Consider the following 24657-nt stretch of genomic DNA (forward strand, 5'->3'; position numbering starts at 1 on the left):
TCCTGGCCAAAGACAGGCAATCAGACATACTAGAGACGATGTCCTTGACTTCATAACTTCAAAGAAGCAGATAAATGTTTTGGGGTTTGCTATATCTTCAAATGTCATGTATCAAGGAAACCCTTGATACTTCACAAGTTTTAGTAGTTTCTGAGTTTCTTCACTAAATTCAAATTTCTTGGTATCTTAATATTGACACTGGTTCTGCCTTGGCCTGATTTTCTTTTTAAACTAGAGTCTTCTTAAAAGTACGGAGGCTGTCCAACAAGGAAAAAAGGGCAAATCTCAATCTCCACCAGCTGTTTTAATGTTACTACATTGGTGTTTTATCACTAAACAGTGGAACAGCATTGAAATCTTGGGAGTGGTGGATTTTATTCTCACTTGTATTGTTTTAATATCCTCACTGATATTAGGGTACACCTGTTTGCCAAATAATTTAGTTTTTTTTTTTCTTTCATGAGCTAAATGGTTATTTGCTCTTTTGTCACCTACCAATTAAAACCTGACAGCTTCTCCAATCTAATTAGGTCGTAAAATATTTCTCATGGGGTTTTCAAACAACCAGCTTTCGATGACAATCCAGTTTTTAGTTTAAAGTTGCACCTTGGCACCTCAATCTACATTAAGACAACAGAAGCTGGCAGTTTTGAAGAAGGGCTTCATAAGTCCGGATTTTGTCTATTTCCTCTTTTCTCCTTTACAAACATGAAGTGGATGCATGTTTTGGATGCAAACGCTGTGAACCTGGGTGAATAAGGCAAAACCTGCCTGGCCACCTTCACTGCTAGTTACCATATGACTGAAGTGGACAGAAAATCTTCACACTAACTCAATGGAGAGTCCCACCCTCAAGAAGTCAAAGATGTATTAGAAAGGTGTCGTCCTTCCTACCTAAATCTATCTCCTACCTTGAGATAGCCCGTTATTATCTTAATGAATTACTTCATTAAGCTCATCGTAAACTCTACTGAGTCATTGTAATCTAGAACCAGATGTCTAAGAACTAAAGCTGTAGCCAAATCCATTTTATGATGCAATTTTCTGTACTTTTCTTATAAAAGATAAATGATTTCTGCAGGAGGAACAAAGTCCAGTGACAATATGTCAATGGAGTGCAAGGAGCCATTGCACCAGGATTTTCTCTGAAAGAATGCTCCTCCTGATAGCTGGCTAAAATAACTTCTGGCAAGTCCAGCTCTGGACACACTGAGCTTGCAGAGTGAGACGCAGATATTTACCTCCTCTTCTTTCACCCAGCAATTTATCCTTTTTCAATAAACATTGAACTGTGCACCAGAGTCTTTTCAGCTAACTAAGTCTCAATATTCCAGATACACAAGCTTTTATGTCTAAGCACCAACCCAAATTGTGTGGAAGAGGTTGCTATCAGCTCTGGATCAAATTACAGCAGTCAGAGGCCCCACCCCACTTCTCCTTTCGCACAGTCCATTAGACCTGAAAACAAATTTTTCCATGGTGCGGACGACTCCTGCATTTAGAACACTTCACAGAAAAAAGCAGAGCATCCAGTGCGCACTCCCCATCCCCCAGCTTAGTCCTTTCATCTCAGCCAAACAAGCCACAGCTCTGCTGAATGTGTTTATCACACTTTCAAGAGATAGGAGCTCCTGCGTCACTGGAGCTCTAAGACTCACTAAGCTGCCCTAGTCCTCTGAGCTTTAGGAGCAGCCATTTTAGCTCAGAGCTTCTCCTCCGTGCACAACATGTCTTCTGGATCCTGCTAGGCTGACTGTCACCAGTGAATGCTACAGGGCAGGCTGGGCTCCTCCTCTGCTCTTCTCCTCCCAACAAAGAATGAACTGTTTTCATTGCTTTCCGAAAAGCAGCACCTTTCTCCTCCTCAAATGTCATTCACCAAGATCTCCAAAGGTTCTTTTATTCCATGATTGATAGGCTGGCTTGTGAGTCCTAGCTGAGCACTGGCTAGAACAGGACGACCCAGGACCAGCCCCTGTTCTACAGCAGGCTCTGGGGGTGCTCTGGGGGAACCTCCACAACGCCTTGGCTTCTTGGGAGTCGTCCTTCCACGCACAGAAGACATACCATCTGATGGGGCTTGCCAGATTCCAAAGTCTAATGACCTTTGTTAATCACCAGCCAGTCTGTCTGCATCAGCAGACCCTGCCAAAGACACACCCTTCAACACAAAGGCTCTAGCTATTCCTTTTAAAAGAGGTTCTCTGAAAGCTCCATTGTGTAGCCGAGAGGAAAACAAAATCTCTTCCCTTCAAAACTTCAAGCCTTTAGAAATAATGCAACAAAAGGCTTTCTGCTGTGTGTCTTTTGGAAAGTTTGAGCCCGGTTTGCACAACATCAACAAAAATGACGGTTCTGCACAAGGAAAGCAGGGCACCTACAGCCTTAAGTCCTCCACCCGGAGATGGAATTCATCTCTCGGTGCAGCTCTCTTAATATCTTGGTGTCTTCTGAAGCTGTTATCAAGGATGCTAACCTCACTGGCCACAAACACAAACCAACAGTCTTCTTGTTCTGCTACAAAGGAGATTAAAGGGTAATGAGATCAGAAAAAAGGGCCACTGATTTGGAAAAAGAAGAGATGATGAAAGTGATTTTCTAATGGGTTCTAGCTTTAATGTTGTTGCCGTCTCGACCTCAAAAATAGCTCAGAGCCTTAGAAGAGGTTAATCTCCAGGCTGCTGAGAGAACTAGCAGCAGGTAGAGCTGAATGGCCTTCAATTTGATGTCTGCACCAATACCGAAAAGAGGATGTAGCCTACTTTGAAAGCCTCTTTGCCTTTGTGTACACATTTCTCCTGAAGATGCTGACAGAAGAAGAAAACAGAAATTGCTGGCATGGCCCAAACAATCAAAGAAACAGAAACTTGATATGGGTATGAGACTGTAGATGTATCCTCGTGCACAAAGCAAGAGTAGGAGGAGAAGAAAGGAGTAGGGAAGGAGAGACACAAAGAAAACTGGACCTGGAGATGACCCACCCATCTATCAACCAGGGTATGGTTTTTGTAGCCGATGGTCATCTTCTCGAAAAAAGGATGAGAAATGAAGCCCTGTGTATATGACTATTCCATCAACTCAGAAGAGCGGCAACCCCCAAGGGGCTAACCTACGAGGCTACAAAATTACGATTCCAACTTAAAAACCTTGGCCTCAAATCCACTGACTTCACTTAATAACGCTGCGATTATGAGATTAGCAAAATTTTTTCTCATCGTATCAGAAAAAAAAATCAAAAGCAGAAAAGGAAGCTTCTGAAGTAAATGGAAAGAAACACTATTTGGAAGGTCATGAGATCAATGTGCAAAATCAAACAAGCACCCTCCTCTACCTCCGACTCCCAGTGCAGTAGCTCCAGGCCCCCCTCTACAGCACTGATCTTTACACACCACCCCCGACGAGGCCTGCAAAGTGAATCCAGATTCATTCTCCAGCAGCCTACACCTAATGTGACTGGTCCTCCTGACATGCAAACCAGAGATAATCCTAATTATTCATTGTTCTTCAAACTACTTATTTTTGGTGGTTGGTTGGTTGGGTTTCTACTTATGGTTTGCAGATTTCAAAATGTGCAGTTTTGATGGGCAACTCCAAATCCAGTCATCCATTGTGACAAACTCCTGAAGACATTGGTTAAAGACCCTCCAGAGAACCCATTAAGGATGTGGAACACACACACTGGGATGGGGAAAAGGACATCCCAGACACAGGCTGCTCTTTCTCGGTCGAGAACACCAGTTTCCATTGGTACCAACTGTCTACCCACTTTCTGTGCTCAGAACTCCAGAGGTGCACTATGCCTCCGTTTTTCCACCTGGGGAGGAGAAAGCAGATAAGCTGCAGCCCGGTCCTGTGTCCTTCCAACTCACTGCTCAGATGTAACTGGAGAGGGGAGGCGTCCTTGACGTTTCCCAGCCTTCTGGCAAGCCTGCCACCGTCCACCCTTGTCCAGGTCAGCTTGGCAAATGCTGCTCTCTGAGCTTGATGACCAGGAGCATAACGTGGTCCTCAAGTCAAAACCCCAAATGTCTCCAGGAAGCGACCAAATTAAACTGCACAGTCCTTGCCTGGATCTAACCTGTTCTCTCACTGAAGGCCTGCAGACCAGAAATAAAGCCGTGAAGCCCACAGCCATGTGATCCAGTGGCAACTAATTATAACCTTCAAAGCCTTTGAGAAATGGATCCAGATACACCATAAGGTGCTCTTCCTCTGTCCACTCCAGAAACCTACTTTCATTTACAAGACACTGAGCTCCCCAGTTCTCCTCAGCCACAATCTAACCAAGGGCTTTAGTTAGCACCTGTTGTTTGCCCTTTTCTTACTTTCCTTTCCTGTGAATGGAAATACCAATTACCCAGGGACAAGTGGCAGAATGCATTCACAGTGGAATAAAAACAAATACAGAAAAATCAGGAACCTAAAGATCATTCTTAAAAATGTATTTACAGACCAAAAGCTGTTGCTATGATGAGATCAGAGATTTGTGGGGTGTAGTGGGAGGTTAATGTTTCTAATTGCAATCCCCAGGACCTAAGGGTAAAAAATGGGGGACAAACTCTAAGTAAAAAACTTGGGAATACTGGAGTGCTAGTCTTTGCAACGAGGAGTGTTCTAGATCACCATTAGTCATTTGTTCTTGTCACAGTCAAAGTAAAATTCCAATGACTTAAAAATCATTTAGAGCATCTTTATAAACAGCACTGGACTGAGAAGTTGAGATGAAATCTCAAGAGCAGTAGTTAGGGAATCAAACCCACAGATGCCAATATAGAACATCCAGAGAGATAGACAGGTAGAGATAGGAAGTAAATAATTTTCTCCACTAAACTTGAACTCTGACATGGGCCTGTGCACTACAAATTTAACAAGAGTAAGGGCAAATTGGTCCTTTTCTGAATAAGTTCAAATGACATATGTACTCTCCCCATGTTATAGTTTAAGAAAAAAGAAACTAACAAAGAACTTCCAACAGCAAGCTACCTTCATCGATCCCACAGTATTTGGTACTACTATAGATCCTGGCTCACCATGTGGTATCTTCAAATGTCCTATCAAATGTTTATACTGTTTGCTACATGATCTAAGCAGTTCTGTGTACACTTGGCAATTCACCACACTAATGAAAGGTTTAACATATCAGGGAGGATAAATAATTAAGGAATTCAGAAGGGAGACACAGCTGTTCTTCAAAACCAAATTTTCAGAAGAGAAAGAATTAATTTGCGATCACATATGTAACCCCCAATATGAGACTGAATTTAAATAGTAGCAGGGAAATATCCTGAGACCAAGTCCTGCCAATGCGCATGGCCTCTGTTGTATATGGCTGGCCTGGTCCATCTGTGGGACCTTGTACACCGGCACAAAGTCTCAAGCAGGCAATTTGCAGATTAATAACCCAGTCACCTTCTGGGTAAGGATGCTAGTCTTCAGGTTATCTCTTATGTTAGGTTTGCTCTCCTAAAGAAAAGTTTTCAAGTATTACAGAGCATGCTAGAGTAATATTTCATAGCAGATACCTCTGGGATCATCATTAAAATGAGATGAGCATCTAGGGATGTAATCCAAGTGGCTAGGAAATGTCAGATATGTAAGTAAGAAGTGATTCTGGCTAAGTGACCTGTTATGAAAGCAGGTAGTGAGAGTCTAATACAGAAAGAGATACTACAGACCTTCTGGAGAATTCGTGCATTCCTTTGCAATGATATAAGGCTAATTGAGGCCAACAGGCCAGTAGGCAGTCTGCCAGCTCTCCTGTCCTTAGAAAAGGAAGCGTGTGATTTGAGCAAGGAGATAAAAGGAGAGAAGGGACAAGAAAAGAAAGGGAGGAAGCAGGGTGGTATCTCGGTCGCTTTAGGCCTCATTGTCTATAAAGGGGAACCTGCAGTTCACCAGATAACTCTAATTCTGAGAAGCGTCTAGACGATGTTCTCAAGATGTGGCTCAGACAGATCGAAGACTCCTCTCCCACAGTAAAATTCTCAAAATGCAACCATGACAAACGAGAGACCAGCTCATGATGTTCTTTCAAATAATGGGAAACCAGTCAGTGTGGAATAAATAAATGAGAAATGATAAGTACAGAGGAATTCTCTGAAATGTCATGAGTTCATCAGGAAGTTCCTTGGAAACTTTGAAGCCACTCTTGCCCTAGCATTTAGGACCAGAGATAACTGCTGTCTCTCCTTCAGAGCCAAACCTCACCCAAACGACAGAGACAGAAAATCATGGTGTTCCTTTATAGACTGTTCAGAATGCTGGCTGGGTTTCTACAGGCACTTTCCACACTACAAGGACTCTCATTATAAAAATTGTAAAATTAAAGGGAAGTTGCAGATATGCTGCTGGGTCTTCATTACAGAACTGATTAAGACGCACAGTAAGCATGAGCTGCCGTAAGAGGCACCCTCCACCTCAGCAGAGACCAGCGCTACACTGGCTCTTCCCCTGCAGGCCCGTCAGCCTGACCAACCTCAGGTGGTGGACGTGTCTCCACAGCGAAACCACTCCTGGCCCATAAGGTCCAGCCACACACGCCATGCCTCCATCCTAGGGTTGATTCAGAAACTTTACAACTTACCTTGTTCTCTAGGAGTAGTTGAGGAAAATGGGTATACAGCTGCTGGCTTGTGGAGGGTGTTAAGAAAGCTTGGCCAGAGGAACTTCTTTTATTTGGGGAAAAGCCCACAAAAATCCCAATCTAATCTCTCGGGAGACTTGCTCACTCATGGATCATTCAAAGAATTCAGACAAGTCCATTTACAGCAGAAGCACATGGATGGAGCAGAAGCACATGTTAAGTGAGGTAAATCAGGCACAGAAAGATAAATACCATGTGTTTAAACTTACATGTGGAAGCTGAAGCTGATCTCAAAGAAAACAGAACAGCAATAAGCAGAGCTTGGGAAGAGTGTGGATTGGGAAGGATGGAGGGAGGGTGGCTAATGGGCCCCGGGTTGAAACTGGACAAGAGGAATAACTTTTACCATTATTTCGGGGTGATGGGGATTGAATCCAGCACCTTGTGCATGATAGGCAAGCTGAGACCAACCATTAAGAGGAATGATTTATAATATTATATACAGTGCAGTGGGATAACTGGTTGACATTTAATTGAAAATTTCCAGATAGTTAACAGGGAAGATTTTGAATGTTGCTAACACTAAGAAATGATATACTGTGCTAGAAATGCCACGACTCTGCTATGATCATTACATATTATCTACGTGCATTGAGATGCCAAACTGTACTCCATAAATATGCACAACTACTATGAGCCAATTAAAAATATACATATATTAATACAAATTTTTTAATTTAAAATATTAAGACAAATCACTTCCTTCCCATGAGAGTGACCAGAGTCTGAAGGTAAAAGGGGTAAGCCCTGATGCAATGATTCTTCCAAATTCCTTAAATCAGACAATACTGATTACCTAAGCCTGGCACCTGGGGGTCTTTCTACCTGTCTCTTTTGAAATCATGGCTCTTCATCTCCTCACCCTGTCAGGATGAAACTCCTAAGCAGCCTGCTTTTCAGAAAGGCAAATGGTATCTGGGTCTACATGGACCATGAACACATCCAAGTCCTCTACAGTAGGAGATTGATTTTAGTTCCCCTCCTCTTGGCCTTCACCTGTAGCAGAAGCCATTAGAAAGCTGTCCTTTCTCCTTATCAAACTAACCCACTGGCTTATTTAGATCCATTGATGTTCCCACCCTCGCTTCAACAAATTAATAAACTCTAACAGTATGGGCCTGGCAGATACCCAAGAATTAGGATTCTTTTAAAAAATGACAGCCAAGAAAATTTTTTTCTCTTATAGTTCCCAATCTACTTTCACCAAGTAAGTTTATTCTTAAAAAAAAGAAAAAAGAAAACTTAGACACTTATCTGTCAACACAACTGCAGACTTTATCACTATGTGAAAACACTAGTGTTCAGGTACTTGGTCAAGCCCCACATTCCATAAATCGTTAATGAAGAAATCCCACTCTAGGGGCCAGGGATGTAGCTCAGTGGTAGAGCACTTGCCTAGCATATGTGAGGTCCTGGGTCCAATCCCCAGCACTACTGGGAATGAGGTGGGGTAGGGCAAGTAAAAGGGAAAAATAAAAAATCCCACTTCAGTCCAACAAACTTGGGCATTTTAGCTTGTTCACTATTGGGTTGTTCAAAAAAAGTTATGCAGAAATGCCTATCCAGCCAATTAAAGAATTTGTTCTCAAGTCACTAAAACCAGTGACGGCAGGTGTGACGTCTCTGCCTGCCATCTTTAATGTGAGCAATTCTTTTGAGGCCCTTACTTGGATCATTTTGCTAAACGAAGAGATCAGATCAGGGTGTTGAACCTTTTGGTATAAGGATCCATTATACAAGTGTCTTTCTCATATTTTTAAGACTTTTTTTCTTATTAAATTCATTCTCTTACTTTTTATTATGATTCAGAGACATATCAATGCCAATCTTCATGAAGGTACCTTCAAAATGTAAGGCTCTCAAGGTCTACCTTTCATAAGACTCCCTCTCACGTCAGTTACCACCTCCCTGGTGAAAGTGAGCCCCGTTCCAACAACGACACCCACAGTTTCTCTTTACCACATTAGGTGACTTTATTTCCTTCCTTGTTGACATAGCACTTGCTTGTCTAGTCTTTCCCTCCCACTGGAACATAAGCACCCTAAGAGAGGGTTGTCTGTCTTGTTCAAATTGCTATCACTGTCCTAGAGACAGGATACTCAGTGTACTCAGTAGATATGAGTTGAATGAATGAATGAAGGAGTGAATAAATGAATAGATCAGAGCTTCTGAATGATAAGATTCTAACTGACCACAAAAAGAAAAAGAAAAAAGGCTGGTTATGAAAGTTGAATTCTTCTACTAATCCTGTATTATCAAAGTAGGGACCAGGGAAATTTTCCATCACCCCCAACACAGGGATATCTGACAATATCTGCAGATAATTTTACCTATCATGTCCAATGGGAAGAGGCCAGGGATGCTGCTAAGCACTCTATGGTGCACAGGGCAGCTCCCCTAAGAATTATCTTACCCAAAATGTCAATCATGCAGAAACTGGACACCCTCACAAGTGATCCCTAGGTATTTTCAGTCTCTGCATTTAGTCTACCTGCTTTTACAAGCCCTACTGGGGTCCTGGCTAGTAAGTTTCTGGTCCAGATAATCAACACATTTTCTCCCAGCTCTAAGATTTATAACTCTATGTCTCTAATTGATCTTACCAGCCCTCATGCAAATGATATCATCAGTTTTTATTTTTTATTTTCCTGGTTTTGGTATGTTGACAAAAATCTTCCAAGAAGAATCTACAATTAAGGCATGTGACTGGTGTATCCTTCTCTAGTGGAAGGGCCCTTGCACCATTGACAATCCCGTGGGCTTTGGGTGTAAGGGTCAATGTCATTAAAAATGGTCAAGTTCTACACTTAACAAGTGGCCTCCAACTGAAATTTCTGTGAAAAACAATGCATATTTTCTTCTCTCCAACGTGTAAAATTATCTTCTTTCAAAGTGACGGGGCCCCAGGCAACTCGAAATCACTCTTCAGAGAACAAGTAACGTGTTCTTTTTTGCTCTTATATCCCCAGGGCCCAGTGCAGATCTGGTCCTGATGACATGAGATCTGTGGTATGAATGGTCACCTATATGCATGCCTGCTTTCTGGGAGAAATTAACCAGTGGAATCAATTTGCACAAAAGTTTAGGAATGTGAGCAATTCCAGAAAACCTGACAATGAGAAAAACAAAATCTTGGTGCTACACAACTCCAACTCATGGAGCCACACCACAGTGATTAGCTGACCATCAGAACATTAGAAAGTCCCCACCTGTCCTTGATATTTAAATGGCAACCCTTCTCTTCCTCCTCATTCCACTACACTGGTCCACCCAAATATATATCACAGCGTTAAGCTACCCGGACTCATCTGACACCTGGGACATCACCTGTGGCTACCCTTGAGACCATCTGGTCACCTTTCCTCCCAAAATCCTTTTAATTTTTGTTTACAAAGCATTCAGGAAAGGCTGAGGAACGATTCTCCCCCTATCTATTAAAACTGTAAAAACATTTTCAGTGGCAGGCAGTTTAACACATTCAGGTAGGAGTACCGTTTTCTCTCCTTTGCATCCCTGGAAAACATCGAAACAATATATTACTTGTGCTCTCCTTAAGTCAAAGAGAAGAGCCCACTCTTAAAGTTAATCATCCATACGCCCATAATGTTCACTGGAGAGGAGACCTTAAAGACCGGAGTCCAAGCTGGTCCAACATCTTCATTTTTAAAATAGTGAAACTGAGGTTTCAAGAAAAGTAACCTGCCTGTCCTTCTGGAACATTCTCTGCTGCCTAATTCCCTAAACTGAGAAAGGAATTCAGCAGTATGGAGACTCCGTAAGTATTATTCAGATTGCCAATAACTATTCATATATTCTCCATATATTCTCAGTCACAAGCATATTTCTTCACTGGGGAGGCAGATTCCAGAATAACTCCCAGTGTTTCCTCTGCCCTGAATTCACACTCAGGAGATTAACTGAAAAGGTGCAAAATACATTGTCTGCAGTTTGACTCTTCAAAGAACTTCTTAGGTATGCAAGCCATGCGTTCATACTTTGGAAACACATTTGGAAGACTGAAAGTTGCTGACAAAGGTATGCAAAGAAAAACAAGAGCTATAACACTGAATTATCTTTCTTCAGAATCCAACCTCATGGAATGAGAACAAGGTTATGGAGTAGCTCTATGCCTGCCAAATCTACCCCATGAGAAACACCATCTTGTTTCCTATGGAAAATGTGCACTGCCAACAAATCACTGCAGAGACTGGCCGAATAAGCCTTAAGGGGAACTGAGAATATCAGAGTCAGTTCCACATAAAACAGAAAGGGAAAGGGCAGTCAGTCCTATGGAGGCCTGGCAAGAAAGCCAACCTCCCTGTGGCACATCCAGAAGTGGCTCAGACCAGTGGTACCAGGACCTTGCTGATGGCCAGTTTCTATTCAAATTATATACTGCTGTCAAACCAATAGCAACTTGGAAGTTTTCTTTATTGACTAACACTGCTCTATCCTTTATTCTTTTATTTATCTGTCTTGATTCCTAGTGGTTTGTTATATCCATTTGGTGGACATAAAAAGCTGATAAATGTATCAGAACATCTGAGAATCAACTTATTAAATATTTTCCTACAGGTCTCTTACGAGAGTCGACTATCATTCTGGTGAGAAGATACTGAGATTTCCATGTTTATTCACGTTCTTCCTTCATGTATAATTTCTTACTGACATTCTGCACATCTAACTTACCCTAATGCCTTAAGGCAGAGGTTCTCAAAGCTTGTTTCCTGGATGAGGTGCATCTATCTGCCTTACCCAAGAAATTGGGAAGAAGGCAAATTCTCAGGTTCCACCCCAGGCCTGAATCAGAAATTCTGGAGGTGAGGCCAAGGAATTGTTCTAACACACCCTCACAGCAAATCTGATGCCCATAGAGGTTTTACACCCAAACTCGAGTTTTCCTTCCAGTAGGAAACAGACCACCAGTTAGAACAGGTGCTCTGGAGCACTACTTCAAATGCTGTTGATCGAATGAACACAATAACGGCTATGCAGTCCTTAAAGAGCATGAGAGGACTAATGTTTAGAAACATTTAACTTCTTATTCAGCAATTAATGGGAAAATACTAAGTTGCAGGATCCAGCATCAGAACTAAGAGTACACTCAAAAAGGACAATTGCTGTCCTTACAAGTACAAATGTTGGGCCCAACCAATGCTGATACCCATATTCATCTTCCTTATACAAACAACAATAAATGTTGGGGAGGATGTGGGGAAAAGGTACAGTTATACACTGCTGGTGGGACTGCAAATTGGTGCAACCATTATGGAAAGCAGTATGGAGAGTCCTCAGAAAACTTGGAATGGAACCATTTGACCCAGCTATCCACTCCTCAGTTTATATCCAAAGGACTTAAAATCAGCATACTACAGTGACACAGTCACATCAATGTTTATAACAACTCAATTCACAATAGCCAAAATATGGAACCAACCTAGATGCCCTTCAACAGATGAATGGATAAAGAAAATGTGGTGCCAGGCGTGGTGTCGCACATCTATAATCCCAGCGGCTCGGGAGGCTGAGGCAGGAGGAATGGAAGTTCAAAGTCAGCCTCAGCAAAAGTGAGGTGCTAAGCAACTCAGTGAGACCCTGTCTCTAAACAAAATACAAAATAGGGCTGGGAATGTGGCTCAGTGGTTGAGTGCCCCTGAGTTCAATCCCCAGTACCCCCCCCCAAAAAAAAAGAAAGAAAGAAAATGTGTTATATATGCACAATGGAATATTACTTAGCCTTAAAGACAAATGAAATTATGGCATTTGCAGGTAAATGGATAGAGCTGGAGAATATCATGCTAAGCGAAATAAGTCAATCCTAAAAACCCAAAGGCTGAATGTTTTCTCTGACATGCACATGCTAATTCACAATAAGGGTCAGGGGGGCTAGGAAAAAATAGAAGTAGTTTGGATTAAGCAGAGGGGAGTGAAGGGAGGGAGGGGGCATGGGGGTACAATGAATCAGACATTATCAGCCTATGTACACACATGATTACACAACCAGTATGATTCTACAACATGTACATACTCCATTTGGGCTGGAGTTGTGGCTCAGTAGTGGAGCGCTTGCCTAGCATGTGTGAGGCACTGGGTTCAATTCTCAGCACCACATAAAGATAAATAAAACAAAGGTATTGTATCCATATACAATTAAAAATATTTTTAAAAAAGAAGTTGTGTTCCATTCATGTATGATACGTCAAAATGCATTCTGTCATGTATGACTAATTAGAAAAACTTCTAAAAGAATTTTAAAAACAAACAAACAAAAGAATATTTGGTTATGAGACGAGTAGGTAAACTCTACAGTGTGACTCTGAAAAAAAACCCAAAAACTTCAGAATGGTCAGGCAGGGTGTCCTTGAGAGTTCTGAAGGAGGACCTGGCTATCTACAGAGGAAAGGATCGGGGTATTTTATTCATAAAATACTAAGGGATGGTTAAATCCTCAGGATCTTGGAATCTTCCATGTCAAGAAGCTTTTGTGACAAGTAAAATCTTATCAGAAAATATTTCCACGCTCCAAGTGGTCATTTGATTGTTGCACTAAAGCGAAGATGCAGAGTTAAACTCCAAGTAAAGGCCAACATCTGAATACACACTGGTGCCTGACTTTTCCCCCTGTGATCGAATGTGATCGAATTTCCCTCACAAGAAATGTATATACTTTAAGCCAACCAATAACTTCCAGAAAAGAATGAGGGCTAATTGTCTCAAACTGTAAGCAAAGGCTCGGATGAAGGAAAGGAGAGAAAAATAGGAAGAAAAGGAGAAAAAAAAAAAATAGAAAAGGGAAAAAGTTTGGCCACCCCAAACCAACAGAACTCAGAACTCTACAGTCCTCAAACCAAACACAGGACTTAAAATTATATTCACAGAGTTCACAGATAAAATCCACTGACTAAGTCCCACCCAGGAACACAACCAAGACCCCCTCAAGCTGCTAAAGGGCTGCACAAACAAAGCAAGCCACTGAGACTCACACTCGGGTTTTGGAGAGAGAACAGAGAGGGGTAGAGGAGCAGATTTCAAGAGATGATCAACTTCATTATCTAGGGCCGAGAACGAGAGCAAGCTCTAACCTAACCGTTTTATCCCAAAGACAAGTTAGGAAGAAAGAAACTCAGGGGATGGTAACAGAGAGAAAAGACATGGAAAAGACCAAGCAATCAAGTTTGAAAGAACAGGACTCAGAAAGAGATTATATACAACAATTAACAGAGATTCTATGGAAGGAGAGATCAAAGATACGATGATAAGACATCAGAATCAGATGAAAGGGGAGCTGGCAGTTGAAGAAAGAAACTGATGACAAAAATAGTCTCATTGTAGAACTAATAAATATATTAAAGTTGTAAGAGGTACAATCCACACACCAAAAACAAAGTCGATGATGTGGAAAACAGTCTTCAAAAACTGCACAAAATGCAGAGGAGAAAGGACAAGAAGATGAAAGCAGGTAGAGAAGATGACAGATAAGGTCTGAACACAGAGATCCAGCACACAGATAAAAGTATTCTAGAAGCAGACAGCAAGGCAAAACGAAAGACGCTCACATCCGTGATAGACAATAGTTGAAATGACGGCATAGCCGACGTTCCGTGAAGAAGTAAGAAAGACGGAATCGTCAAAATTGAAACATCCTGGTGAAGTTGCAGGATTTCAGGACAGACACTGGGTTCAACTCACATGGAGGCATTAAAAAATCATTCCATCACAGGGGGAAAAGTCAGGCGGCCTCTGGGTTTTTCACAGGAACAGTCAATGACAGAAAACAGTGAAGCAGTATCTATACAGAATTGAGAACGAGAGGACAAGACCCAAGAATTCAGTCCCCAACTAAATTCCCAACCATGCATAAAAGTAAGAAAAAGGCAGTTTCCAATTGGCATAGTCAAGGAATGCAGCTCCTAAGTCACTCTTCTTCAGATCTACTCATCGACGCAAGATAGATCCAACCCAGAAGGTTCAAAATCATGAGCCCAGACAGAATTTACAGGGAAGCAAAGGCCCTGCACACCAAAACCACTTACACTCAGAACTAAGACTGACTCAGTCATAATACCTACAGAACAAAATTATAATCCTCTGAGTGTAATAATGATAATAACAAAAAATTCATAGTAATCATAAAAGTCTACAGAATTGGGGAAAAATCTTGCAGCATAACAACAAAATGAAAAGGTGAGGTAAAGCAACAGCTGCATGGGCTGATGTCTTCACCTCCGTAGCAGGACAAGAAAAACACTTGGCATTGTTTCACTCCTGAGTTAAGAAAACTCCAAACAGAGGGATATGCACGTTAATTAAAGTTAAAAATTTAATTCGTAATAAAACTAAAAACAGACTATACCGCTTTTAATTGCTAGAGCGAGGAAATCAAAGAAAACACAGATCCTGTAGTAGAAGGCAGAGGAGAAAGGAAATTACACAGAAATATAAAAGAAGGCATCCAATTAATTACAACTAAGTGTATATGTTATATCAATAAATGTGAATTGGATAACTCCTCCTCTGGAAAATATCCCCAGAGGGGATTAAAAGCAAACTCTAATTGCATTTTGTTTCTGAGACATACATATAGCCAAATGACCCAAAAAGTTTGAATGTATTAATATGGCCAAAGATACATCAAGCAAGAGAAAGAAGGGCTCATGATTAATATCATCATGGTTAAATTCAAGATACAAAGAGCTTTTAAGATGATGAAGATGAACATTTAATAACAAAAAATGCATAACTCACAATGAAGATTTGTTACGAAAATTTATACACCCTTATACACCCCTAAGGGCACTAAATAAATACAGAAAAAATATGGTAACAGATGTGAGAAATAGACATAAGCATTTAGCAGACCAAATGAAGAAAGAGAACTGAAGATATAATTAATATAATTAATAAAGTAGAATTAAGAGATACATCTCAAATTCTATATCCTGGAAATAGAAAACATATTTTCATTTTTTTCAAGCACCTGTGGAGACATTTACAAAGGTTTTCAAGTGCCTATGGAGGTTTACAAAAGTCTTTAATGACAGAATTAAAAGATAATAAATTACAAGTAGAAAAAAATCTGTAATTTTTACTTACAATCCAATAAAGCTAGAAGAAAAGGGGGAAATAAATTTCCAAATACTTGGAGAATTTTTTACTATTCTCATAAGTGATTTCTGGGATAATCACAAAATTTCAACTGCAGAACATGATTTTTAAAATATTACATATTATCCAAGCCCAGTGGCACAGGAGGTTGAGGCAAGAGGATCAAACTCAAGGTAAGCTTAGGATGCTTTGTGAGACCCTTTCTCAAAGTAAGGAGGCCTGGGGATGCAGCTCAGCAATAGAGCATCCCTGGGTTCAATCTTCTCCCTCGCAAAAAAAAAAAAAGTCACAAAAGAATATAATTTTTTTGATAAACGTGGTACTTAGAGGAAAGTTCATAACTCTATGAAAACTGTAAATCAAAAAGTAATATCTTATTATTCATCAAGAAATGATTAAATAAATCAAAACATCTAACTCAGGTGTAAAGAACAAAGGATTTAATTATGATAAAGATAAAAAATCAGAGCTGGGCACAGTGGCGCACACCTGTAATCCCAGTGGCTTGGGAGACTGAGGCAGGAAGGTCATGAATTCAAAGCCAGCCTCAGCAACTTAGCAAGACCCTGTCTCTAAATAAAATATAAAAAGGCTGGGATGTGGCTCCGTGGTTAAGTGCCCCCCTGCATTCAATCCCTGGCATATATACATATAAAAAGAAAAGAAAAGAAAATCAGGAATAAAAATATCAAATAATAATAAAACTGTCACAGTAACCATTTATATTTTAAAAAGTAATGCTATATAAACAAATAAAATAACTAGTTAGCCTAATTTAAAAAGGGGGGGGGACAAATACAGAAATTTAAGGATAAGCAGAAAACAACCATAAATGAAAAGCAAAGTAGATATAATTTTTAAGTTACTATGCCTAATGTGGCAATATTTGCAAACCTAATGTAATAAATAATTGTCCAGAAACATGTATTACCAAAATTAATCCAAGAGGGAAAAAACACACACACACCAAAAGAAGACTAGGAAAAACGGCTTACCTAACAACAACAGAGTTTTAAAAGACTTCAAGGAATTAGTCAATCAGATGCTTTCTAAGCTGTCTAGCCTAAAGAATAAGATTATTACAAATGTTTCAAAAGAGTGTAACACAGATATCAATTACTTCTAAAAACAGAGGCAGAAGAGAAGAGTGGGAGGAGGAGGAAACCAATGTCACTTATAAATTTTGAAGCAAAAATTCAAAATAAAATCCTGGTGCTCATTAAAGAAAGTATCACTCCACAACCAAGTGGGCTGACTGCAGGAAGGCAATGTTTCAACACAACAAAATTGATCAATACTTTACTATATTAAAAGATCAAAAGAGAAAAAGAACTGATCAATACAGAAGAGCCTAAACAGCATTTGATGAAATTTAAGATAAACCCAGCATCATACTTAATGATAAAACTAGAAAAACTGAAATAAAAACCAGACAAGAACGATCACTATTAACATTACTGCGGAAATACTAGCCAATGCATTTACACAAGAAAAAAAAAAAAAAAAGAGAGAGAGAGAGAGAGAGAGAGAGAGAGAGAGAGAGAGAGAGAGAGAAGTACTGGGAATAGAGATTATCTGGGTATCAGTACAACTAATCTTCTACCTAATGATCTGAAATTTTTTCAACAAGATTTTATGACTTTAACATTTTAAAATAATCATCAAATGTAAAGCAACTGGAGTGATTTGACAAGAGACTAGTCATCAGTGAATTTTACTTCCTTACTTCGTGTCACAAAGAATTTTCACTGTTTCATACCATGACATTCCTTTTGCTACCCTGTCTGGGATTCTTTTAGGTATAATTAAGTCAATGATCTCAGCTGGTCTGTATCCAGTGACTTTACCACTCTAGCCCTAAGTTCATGAAGATAATATTTATTTGATTTTATCTGTCTGTCACTAGTTCTCAATCAACAAGTTGCTCTACTCATACATTTAGAAGTCTTTAAATTTCCATGAAAAGAACAGTTACCTTCTATCTTCTTAAAGGAAATGAAGCAGGTGGAAAGAAATCTGCATGAGTTCATATTATGAAACCCACCTCATTAATTTTCCCTCATACCATCTGGAAAAATCTCAACCCTAAAACTGTCTTCAATGAATGCTTTCTCCCAAATTCTCTTTGTACATCCTTAGGTGGGTACCCCGACAGATTCACCCTCAACTCTACTCAGTAATCTGATATTCACATAGTTAACTCTATCACCCATTCTCCATTGTGTCTGAGAAGAAAAGAGGTTTCAGTTTACTGTCTGGCTTTGCCTTCCTCATCTCCACAGGTACCCATCATTTCCCTCTTATCGACCGTAATGGAAGGCACAATCCCACATCCCAACATCTAAGGCTGAGGCTTTAAATTGGGCTCTCTACTACCTCACAAGGGAGCCCACCTAATAGTTATCACTTCTGCATTTTCAATTTCTCTTTGCCTACTTAAGTCATTACCATCTTAAAGTCTAATCCATCCGGAAAACACACAAACACATATACACAGACACACACGTGAGACTCCCTGGCCTATCTTTTTCCCTTTAATACAGACAGGTACAGGTGGAGTCAAGGTATCTTCAAGCCAAGCTACCTTGGGTTGAATTCCAACTCCATGACTTATGAGCTATATAAACCCTTGACAAACTATTTAAAATCTCTAAGCCTCTATTTCCTCATCTATGCAGAGTAATCCATATTTCACAGGGTCATTGTATGGAATACTTTGGATATTGAACATAAAGCAGCATCTGTCATAGTTTCTGGCACATACAATTACCATTAATTCCTCCTTTTTGCAAACAGCTTTCATATCCCTTACTTCCTGGATCCTCCACATCTTGCCTTTTGTAACTAAAACAAATTCTGCTAAAACAAACTCTTCAAAGTCAGGAACAAACTTCTTAGGGCCAATTATAGGACACCTTTCTTTTGAAACCTTACTTAACCACTATCTAGGTGCCATTCTGCACTACAGCTCACATTTTCCTTTGAAGAGCTCCCTTCCCCAGATACCTACATAACTCCCTTCATCCTGACCCATTCCCCCAGTACTATCAACATGTTTCTCTAAAGACACTGTAAAATGTCTCCTGGTGAGGCAGCAGTATCCCCAGTTGAGTACCACCTTTTCTAAAAGCCTTGTCTGGCACCACCAGGCAGAGCTGAGACCCCTCCTAGGTGTCTCTGAACTTCCCAAGCATTATTGACACAGCACTGTCTACTTATCTCCCACACTGCATTATTAGATCCTGGAAGCTGCGACTGTGCACTGTTTAACCCCAGCTGTAGCCAGAGTCCAGAACCTATATTTTGTTCTTCCACCATTTGGAAACAAATTTATTATAAGATCTAGTTTAACAATAGACAGAAAGTGTAAACTTCATGCACACTCAAAATCAACTCTGATTTTAACAAGTCTCCCTTTTAAGAAATGTCTGAATGTGGGGTGGGAGGGCAGTATCTTAGCACTGAGGAAATAAAGAATCAAACATTAATAATACTGCTGAGTTGATGGGCTGATGTGTTTGCGTGTATGTGGAGGAGAGGCGTGGAGAGGGGGTTGGTGGAGATGCTGAGGATCAGAATTAGAAAAAGGCTTTAGCCTCAGTCCCATCTGGCCACAAAGCAGAGGCCTGGCTGGGGGCTGGAGGCTACTGGAGGGCAGATAAGCAGGGCCCTTCTGCAGGTCTTGTCCTCTGTTCTCAAGCACAGGTCATCTCCCTTCATCCCAATGCCATCCTAAGACTCCCTGGCAGGTTCGGCATTGGGGACTTAATGATATGTCCTGCCTTCGTCCCCCTGTTCTGATATCCTTGTGCACATTACCATGCTCCTTGCACCATTGCTGCCTCTGACAATGACATTTCAGACAAAGAAGAGTGTCTTTACAAAATCCAATTTTCACTCATAAAACATTACTGCATTCCAGAAGACTGCTGTATTTTAAAGATGAGAAACATCAGGGTTGAAAAGAACTAACTGGTCTCCAAACAGTTTATTTCTATGGATTTACTTTTAAAAAACAGGTCTTTAAAGAGCCACATATTAAAGTAGAATGAGGTCACGGATGGCCAAGATTCAACACAGTGCAGACCAAGTTCTCCTGTCGCCACAGCGAAGAACCTCAAGCATCCAGATTCTGCGCCTGCATACCAAACCCACACTTCTCCTGAAGGAACTCTTAAGTGCAAAATAAGAGTACAGAGTCTGAGCAAATGATAATAAAATGCTACTTTCCAAACACAGGAAAACAACTGGAAGTTGTATGCCCCAAACCATGAACAGTAAAGTCTTCACTGAACATGAAGTTGAAAAGAACTTCTACTTTGTCTAAAATCCAGCTTCTATAATGTTTGTGTATGTTTTAGAATTATGTGGGTTTTAGAAACTGAAAAGTAGTTTTAAAGTTTAAGTGTTTTCAGAGAAATCAGAAAAAGCTAAACTGTCTCTTAAAAAACCCCTAGGTCTACAAGTGGTTGGCTAACAAGTCAGCCCACATTTTAGGGAACACGTGGGAATGTGATCACTTTGGTGTTTAAATAATGAATATGAGTCCACCCGAGAATGTGGGCACGTGAACATGAGCCACAGCCAGGGCAGACCATGGAAAACCAACTGCCTATTAACAAAGGGACCAAATGTAAACGCTTTGCTAGCAATCTTCATAAACTTCAGACAGTAGCAGGCAAGTCCTGCTAGACAAAGAAGGTCCAGCAGGAACACATATCTGAAGACAAACTTCAACCAGTCCCTCAACCCGCTGACCAACCATCTCATCTAACATTCAATTTTGTTCCATGAGGCTCCAGGGAGGGCCCAGGTGCTGTCCTCATGGGGCATATACTTAACCTTATAACCCCAAACATACAGAATCATCCTAAATGTCTCTCCAGGAAATGCAAGAAACAATAGAGACCATTACCCTCTAGAGATAATATGGGATACCAGCTATGGCGAACTCATCCCACAATCAAGATCCTGAGATTAGGTGAGGAATCTAAGACTCTGACTTAAAAGTTTCTTGTCATTGCCAAGGTCAGCTCCATCTCATATTTAGACTGGTGAAGAAGGAATCATTGACCTGGAGCTCCTGCCTCAGAAAAAGAAAACAAACAAACATCCTTTTCAATTGAGATAAAACCAAATATTTATTGATCAGCTGCCGTGTGCCAACACCACGTACTTATTGAACCTTTGAGTGCCTACCAGACATCTGGTACGACTCCAGGCATGGGAGATCAACAAAAAACTGTGAGGGGGATAAACAGGATGGCCTTTTTCTCAGAAATTAAAACACAGCTGGACAAGACTACATCAAAAAATTAGAGAATAAGGAATTCCGAATCATCTATGATGATTGTTATGGTGGAGTTTCTGAGGCCACAAGTGGAGAGAGTGGTGACAACCAGGGCGGGTGGGAAAAGAAAAGCCATGCTTTAAATTAGAGTGGGGGGTTTGGTAATGAATATTCTTGAGAGTTAGGCAGCCAGGCTGGATCAGCAGAAAGAGCATAGGTTTTAGCACAGAAGGCTAAGGAGCTCTCACCCTGGAGGTTAGATCCAGCTCCAGGAGTTTACCACCCGACCTCAGGCAAGATACAGAACTGCTTCCTGACCTGTAGAATGGGACTAAAAAATATCCATCTCAAAAGGATTAAGGAAGATAACATCTATGGAGTCTCACATGTCAGATTCTCCCCTCCCTCCCTTCATTTGGAGAGCAACCTGGGACTCTTATCATCCCACAATCAGGGGAATGTGATATAATGAAAGCTGTGTCCCTCTCAAGATTATTTTGGCAGCACTATGAAGGGCTTCTGGGGGCAGGGAGGGAGTGGGACACAGGCAGCGAATACAGCAGCCCAGAAGGTGTCCAGAGAGGAGGGGCTGTAGGCCTTGGCCGGGAAGACGGCCTGGGGGTGAAGAGGTGGGTCAAACCTCCAGGATACTAGAAGGAAGAAAGAACAGACATTCGCTCTCAGTGAACTCCATCGAATAATCAGCTCATCACGCTCTGACTCATCCAGAGGAACTAATGAGATGTGGTCTGAGTTTGACTTTTTTAAACCTATGTTAAAAGCAGCCTGTTCTTTGGTGATAGATGAAAACTTAAAACTCTTAACTGAATTTAAGAAGAACACTGCCAACAAAGGTGTAGAATATCACCTAAGAGGCAATGATTCCTTAGGTTGGAATAGTTGAAGCAGATGGTGCTCAGTGATGGTGCTTAGCCCGTGATAATTGCATTCCCATGTATTTTCTATTTAACTAGATATCAAGGAAATTACCCAGATCAGCACTGTCAGACAAAAATATAACGTCAGCCATATATGCACTTTTAAATTTTCTAGCAGCCTGAAACAGGTGTAACTATTTCAGTAATCTATCTTGCCTAATACACCCAAATATATTATTTTAACAATCAATATAAAAACTCATAAGATATTTTGCATTCTTTTCCTAATAAGTTTCAAAATTCAGTATATTTTAGACTGACAACAACATTATCTATATGGACCAGGCACCTTTCAAGTACTCAATAGCCACTTGAGGCTTAGGGCTCTGGTGTTAGACAGCATAGACCCAGACAGCCTTGAAGGAGTCCTTTGAACAAAGTACTTTTCAAGAGTTTTCACTGACTCTGACCTTGAGCTAGCCACCTAAGGCAGCTGAACATCTGGAGTGAAGGATTTTTAAATGCTAATCTAATCACATCTGGTGATGTGCTTACAGTCCCGTAATACCTTCACATTTTCTAAGATAAAGACCAAGGAGTTAGGGATCCCTCTCATTCAAAAAGGAAGTCTGCATATTGACTTACAGAACTAATTGAAATAATATCTTTATATCTTCTCCACCTCTCTTTTGAGAGACAAAGGTCTTTCTCAAAGCACAATGCTTCAATTACCTACCCCTATCAAACTGGTCATTTTTAAAATAAACTGGCTCCACAGCTGATCCAGCTGAGTAACACCTTCAGCCAATAAAGGTTGTGTTGAATTTGACACCTGGGCACTTGGGCTGCCTAACAGCAAGGCAGTCAGGAGAATGGGCTTGGAGCCCACCTGCCTGAGTGTGAATCCAGGCTTTGCATCCAGTCTTTGCCACCACACAATTGTCTGATCTTGGTTAGTTGTAGAACCTTTCCATGCTTCCATTTCCTCCCCTGTGAAGTGGTAAAAATGGTACTGTGTCATGGGATTACAACAAGGATTAAACGTAATACATGAAAATGATTCGGGCACATAGGCTCACCAATAATTCTTAGCCTCTACTTTCGGGACTTCTCTGGTCCTCCAAAAATAACAGTATCATATTTCTCAATCATCTCAAAGCCCTGCACAACGGAAAGCACAACTGGTCTGCATCCACAGCCCTGTCTTGACACTTCACAATCCTGTGCAGGTCACTCAACCCTTCTGAGCCTCTGATCTTTTAGGCTAAATAGGAACATTTCTCATAGGCTAAGCAGGAATAACAATAAAATTGGATCCACCACACAACATGGTTGAAGATTAAAAATACAATTTCTGTCCCTTTCTGAGTATTACCCATGGCATTACTCGGGTCCTTCTCCATCAGTCTGCTGCTCTAAACCTTTCAGTCTGGGGACAAGTTGGGATACATCACTGCCGAGTGACATAACAGCACAAGGAAGCACTACTGCAGTGGGTAGATGCTATCCTCCCAAACCTTTACATCCTTCACCCCGATTCTACACCAGCCATGGCAAGCCCTCTGAGCACCTGCTCCGAGGTCGATTCTATGAAGACCGCGGTGATTTCCTTCCATGATGATACATCCTCACAAGGTCAGAGGATGTCCCCTGAATATCCTCAAGTTCCTTTAAAAACCTACGAAGCATTTGTCATTTGTGGGTGAGTCATCCATGGTGCACTGGAAAGGGCTGGTCAGAAGACAAGGTTTGGGTGTCTGTCCTGCATTCAACCAGTCGGGATTTTGGGGAAGTGGCTTGATCTCTATGAGCCACAGAGACCATTCTGCTTTGTGTGGTAGTTGAGAATATGTTTATATAATGTATACTGAAAGTCCTTAGTCTAACTTAGGAAGAACTTTGCAAATCGGTGTAAGCCATGGATTTACCTAAACCTGGCCTCTGTTTATGCTCTGATACAGTATTTTAGGAATTTGCATAGAAATATACAAGAAGATTCTTGCTTTATGTCACCTGTGTCATCTCCCCACTTCTTCCTCAGTTTCAAAAAGTCAGTAACTGGAGATCCAGAACTCTTGACTTTGAGAGCAGGAATAGGATGAGGCAGAGGCGAGGAGAAGCCTAAGGCCAAGGTGACTCATGGCTGTGGAATCCATTAACGGTGGAATGCTCTCTGCATTTCTCCTCCTTGTCAAGCCTCTGGGTTAGCAAGGTACAGATGACAGATGAAGGAAACAGGCATATTTCTTTGCAGACCAAAAATTATTTATATATGCATGCATACATGTGTGTGTGTCTGTGTCTGTGTGTGTGTATATGCTTGTGCCTCCAGACATGAAGGTAAAGATCTATGCAAATTATTCTTCTATTACATTGCATGAAATCAAAAACTGACTTGATGTTTTGAAAAAGAAAAAAAAAGTTTTATCAAGTGTGGTATTTCTTCCAATTGTCTTTTTCTCCACGGCCTTGGAGTATAGCAAATTAAACCTCACAAATCCTTAGATATGATTAAAATTGTTAAGAATAATGTAAGTGAAGAGAAAGAGAAGTCGCTGAAATTCTCCAACACTGGAAGGCATTGGGGTTGTAGTGTTATTAGGTGGGACAGGGGAAAGTGCAGCTTGTGGGTGGAGTTTAATGATGCCAGAATTAAAAAAAAAAAAAGGTCAAAAACTCAAAGCTAATGAATCTTGTATTACATGCTCATGTATACTGCTATCTAATCTTCAATCCCAGTT

General features: G+C 40.8%; 1 protein-coding gene across 11 annotated transcripts in view; it reads right to left on the reverse strand.

The window, feature by feature from the left end:
- Znf462 (zinc finger protein 462) overlaps positions 1–24657 on the reverse strand; it is a 130884-nt gene that overhangs the window by 77928 nt on the left and 28299 nt on the right. The window contains exon 1 of one of the 11 annotated variants that reach the window (XM_047524759.1): positions 6584–6990. The exons of 8 other annotated variants lie outside the window; for them this stretch is intronic. The gene's annotated coding sequence lies outside the window, so the exon portion shown is untranslated. 2 more of the 11 variants (XM_047524760.1, XM_047524761.1) reach the window with 2 other exon arrangements.

Source organism: Sciurus carolinensis, chromosome 14, assembly GCF_902686445.1.
Source record: "Sciurus carolinensis chromosome 14, mSciCar1.2, whole genome shotgun sequence".
Taxonomy (NCBI): Eukaryota; Metazoa; Chordata; class Mammalia; order Rodentia; family Sciuridae; genus Sciurus; species Sciurus carolinensis.